This window comes from Mus caroli, chromosome 11 (genome assembly GCF_900094665.2).
Source record: "Mus caroli chromosome 11, CAROLI_EIJ_v1.1, whole genome shotgun sequence".
NCBI lineage: Eukaryota > Metazoa > Chordata > Mammalia > Rodentia > Muridae > Mus > Mus caroli.
Window position 1 is genome coordinate 96,190,803 of NC_034580.1, and position 5,066 is coordinate 96,195,868.

A 5,066-nucleotide genomic window follows, 5' to 3' on the forward strand; every position below is an offset into this window, starting at 1 on the left:
GCAAAACAACCACACACATATAAGTGAGTAGATAAAGAGTGTGTGCTGGGGATATAGCTCAGTGGTAGGGAGTTTACCCAGTACGCTCAGGGCCATCAGTTCTAGGCCCTGAGTTTAATTCTCAATATCACTCCCCCATCAAAACCAAGTGTGTACTGGGAGAGAGGACCTCACAATGTGGCCCAAATCCCATGTCCCTTCTCCACAGATACTGTTGCCAAGACATTCAACCAGCCATGGCAGGCCAGATCACAGAAGTTGACATTGTCTTTAATCATTTTTATATGGTTCATTTGTGCCCATCAGGAACGATTGGTCAAAAACAGGAAGACGATGAAAAATTAAAAGTTAAGATGGGGCATTCATGTGACAGCCACTCTGTGTATCAAGCCATTGATTCTCGGTTCCTGTGAGACAAGAGGAAGCAAGCGACGCAAAGGCTGCACACTGAGCGAGCTGATGACGTAGGACAGCTCTCCCTTCACCTTGGAGACAGCCTTTTAGAGCTGCTGCTCAGCCCCACGCAGCTTGTTAGACCCACAAACCTTCAGGCCTCAACCGGCCCCACTGAGTCAATGTTATCTTATCAACGTTTATTTAATAAGGCTTTTGACACATGTTTAGAGCATACGATTACCAGACCGCCTGCTGTGATCTGCAAGCTGGGGTTTTTGTTTTATTTTTAAGGCACTAGCTGAATATAGTAATGCAAGTCTGTAGTCCCAGCACTGAGGAGGCCAAGGCCATAGAGGAGTTTAGTGCCATTTTGAGCAATAGAGTAGGACCCTGTCTCTAAAGTTTTTTTTTAACTTTTTATTTTAAGATTTATTCATTTTATGTATGTACACTGTCACTCTCTTCAGAAAAGATTTTTTTTTAATGTTGATTTACTATATATACAATGTTCTGCCTGCATGCACACCCATAAGAGGGCACCAGGTCTCATTACCGATGGTTGTGAGCCACCATGTGGTTGCTGGGAATTGAACTCAGGACCTCTGGAAGAACAGTCAATGCTCTTAACCACTGAGACATCTCTCCATCCTGCCTCTAAAGTTTTTCAAGAAAGGATTTCTCTGTGTGAGCCCGGCTGTCCTGGAATTCACTCTGTAAACCTGGTCTTGAACTCAGAGATCTGCCTGCCTCTGCCTTCCAAGTGCTGGGATTAAAGTCGTGCGCCACCACTGCCCAGTGAGTCTCTTGTTTTTAAAACAAAATCCCAATCGTTGGATTTTACCAAATGAAGACTCGAGAACCTGAAGCTGGAGTGAGAGCCTGCTAGCTCAGAGAGGCAGAGAAAGCACCCAGGTGACCTTCCTCCTCAACCGCTGTCCCAGAAAGAAGAAAACACCCTCCTCGTCACTGTCTTAAAAACCCTTCCAACTGAATGTCCCTCCTTTCTACTTCCTGTGTGACTGTCTTTCTATCCGTCCTCTTGACTTCCTCTCACTCTTTACAAAAAATTTTTATGCACAATCCCTGTCAACTGGTTGCTTGCTCTGCCACTTGACCTATATATTTAATATTGTTTACAATAAACAGAAAGCTCTTGGAATAAAGGTGCGTGCTAGAGTTAAGCCACACTACAACTAGAATCAGATGTTTCCAGTATATGATCTTGGGGTTCACTGTATGATCAGATATCCTGCAACATTCCCTACTGTGTTTCTATCCACCATCCATGACCCCAAAACTCCCATGATACATTTGCCTCTTCAGGAGATTGCACACGGGCCAACTTGATCAACTTCGCTTCCCCAGAGGCAGGATAGTGCTATAGCCAGCAATGGTGGCATGGCCCATAATCCTGGCACTTGGAAAGGTCCAAACAGGAAGAGCAGGAATTCAAGGTTATCCTCAGACACATGCTACCAAGTTCAAAGCCAGCCTAGACCACATGGGATCCTATCAATAACAGCAACAACAATAATAATAAATATGAAAGGACAACATAAATCCCATTTGTCTCCATTTAAGGACCAGGCCTGATTTTGAAAAGAAGGACATAGGCACCAGCTCCAGAAACAGACCAAAAATCCCGAAACAAGGTCATAAAACCGCTCCCAAAGAACAGCCTGGGGACAACCACAAAAGTAGGGGAATACCTTATCTCAGAATGGGCCAGCTGTGCTGGGCAGCCCTATCTCATCCTACAGTTAGACGATCCTGACATAGGAATACCTTATCTCAGAATGGGCCAGCTGTGCTGGGCAGCCCTATCTCATCCTACAGTTAGACGATCCTGACATAGGAATGCAGACCTGTCACTCCCTAGCACCCACCAATGTAATTTTAGATTACCTAATCCTTCTAGAGAGATCCCCCAGTTTCCTATAAGAAGGCCTGTGTACCTTTGTCTGAGGTTGCCATTTTGGAGAATGGTTGACCCCTGCATACTGGTGGTTTCTGCAGAATAAACAACACTCTTTGTCTTTGTTTACTATCTGAGTCTGGAGTCTTCCTTCAGTGATTTTCCGACCCTTACAATAGTAATAACAGTAAACAATAATAATGTTGAATAAATGGAAGAACACTTTGAATGACAGTGAAGGCACACGGACTCTAAGCCAGTAGGAAAGTCTGAGACAAAGGGTCCTGAAGAGTGGCTGACCTTAAGCAAGGTGACAGACAGGCTGCTCAGAGACAAGAAAAGAAGAGGTCGGAACGTGGGCTCAGACATCTGTGTCAGCAACGGAGAGGCAGGCACTGATGACCTTGCAAGTGAAGAGGAGCCAATTCACTTATGTTGCCAGGCAACAATCCAGTGGCAGATAATTCGAGTTGAATAGAGTGGCCACTTCAGGAACTTTCTCTAGCTGTGTTTTACAGGGAGAGACGGACAGGAGCTGGAGAAAAGACGGTGGTGGCCTCTGCCCGCCGGCCAGGTTCTGAGCTGCACAAGTACATCCATCCCTTAGCCAAAATGATCGACCTGGTGAATAGACAGTAAGTTGGGAGCCAGAGAGATGGAGGAACCAGGGGTCACAGCAGAGATCCACTAAACAAGAACTGGGCTTCCAAAGAGGGCATGGGAGAAAGCACTGAGAGCCAAGAGAGACAGACAGCCACCCCTGGACTCCTAGAAGACCCACTGGGTTTGCAGCGCAGCTCCCTCGTCTAAACTGTAGGAACCAAACCTGGTTAAACCTCACTTCAACCATCTCTGAACTGCTCTGAGAAAGGACTCTCCAGCCACACAGGAACCTTTCAATCGGTTTTCCCATTTATGCATTAAGATTATTTTCTTTGGGACAATGACTCATTGTACAGACCAGGCTGGCCCAGAACTCACTGAGTTCCTGCTGCCTCTGCCTCCTGAGTGCTAGAATAAAACACATGTGCCACCACACTCCACTAAAAATCTGAATTAGTATATATTAATTATACGTAATAAAAACTTTCACTATGACATTTGTGTGTGTGTGTGTTTTGGAGTTTCTCTGTGTGCCCCTGTCTGTCCGAGAACTTGCTCTGTAGACCAGGCTGGCTTCAAAATCCCAGAGATCTGCCTGCCTCTGCCTCCTCAGTGCTGGGACTGAGCCACCACGTCCAGCTTGTCCTCCATTTTTCTTTTATGTTTGAATTTTTTTGTTTTGGTTTTGATTATGTGTAGGTAGGGAGCACAGCATTGTATGCAAATGATTGCAGGTAGCCACAGAGGCTAGAGATGGTTGGAAGCCAAGTGCTGCCATGCGAGCAGAAATCCAACTTAGATCCTTGGCAAAAGTAGTAGGTAAATCTTAAATACTGAGCTATTTCTCCCCACCACCACCACCACCCCCGCCACAACCCCACCTTTCAGAAAGATAGGATCTTGCACCGGGCTTAGTAGTGCGAGCCTTTAATCCCAGCACTTGGGAGACTATGGCAGGTTCTGTGAGAGACTGCCAGAGCTGTATCGGGAGACACCGTCTCAAAAAAACAAACAGAGGGAGAAGCTGGGCGGTGGTGGCGCACGCCTTTAATCCCAGCACTCGGGAGGCAGAGGCAGGTGGATTTCTGAGTTTGAGGCCAGCCTGGTCTACAGAGTGAGTTCCAGGACAGCCAGGGCTACACAGAGAAACCCTGTCTCGAAAAAACAAACAAACAAAAACAGAGAGAGAGACAGAGACAGAGAGAGAAGATAGAAACTTTATCTTGATAGGTAGCTCAGGCAGTCCTCAATTTCTCAAACAGCCTTGATCACATGTGTAAAGCGCCATGTGCACTAAAGATGCGTTGTACAGCAAAGCACTTCAGGCGTGGAGGCAAAAAGGTCAGGAGTTCAAGGTCATTTTCATCTAAATAGAGAGTTTGAGACTAGGCGAAGCTCCATAAAACCCTGCCTCGTAGGACGAGTGTGGTGGTACAAGTCTTTAATACTGGTGCTCAGAAGGTTGAGGCCAGCCTGATCTACATAGCAAGTTCCTTGGACAGCCAGGGTTTCACAGTGAGACCCTGTCTCAGAACCGAGAGTCTGGCCCTAGAGAGATGGCTCAGCAGTTAAGAGTGTTGGTTGAGCCGGGCGTGGTGGCGCAGCCGGGCGTGGTGGCGCAGCCGGGCGTGGTGGCGCAGCCGGGCGTGGTGGCGCACGCCTTTAATCCCAGCACTCGGGAGGCAGAGGCAGGCGGATTTCTGAGTTCGAGGCCAGCCTGGTCTACAAAGTGAGTGCCAGGACAGCCAGGGCTACACAGAGAAACCCTGTCTCGAAAAACCAAAAAAAAAAAAAAAAGAGTGTTGGTTGTTCTTCAGAGGCCCCAGGTTTGCTCCCCGGCACCCCCCATGGCAGTTCATAACTGTAACTCCAACTTGAGAACATCTGATGCCTTCTTCTGGCTGCCCCAAAACCAGGCATACAGGTGGTGCACAGATACCCAAGCTGGCAAAACAGTCATATACGTAAAAATAAAAAAATAACTTCCCACGGCTTGGTGAGATGGCTCACTAGCTAAAGACACTTGTTGCCAAGCCTGATGGCCTGAACTCAATTCCCAGGACCAAAAAGGTGAAAGGACAGAGGTGACTCCTGCAAGCTGTCCTTTGACCTCCACTCTCACACTTCGGGCATGCATAGCCACACGCATGAA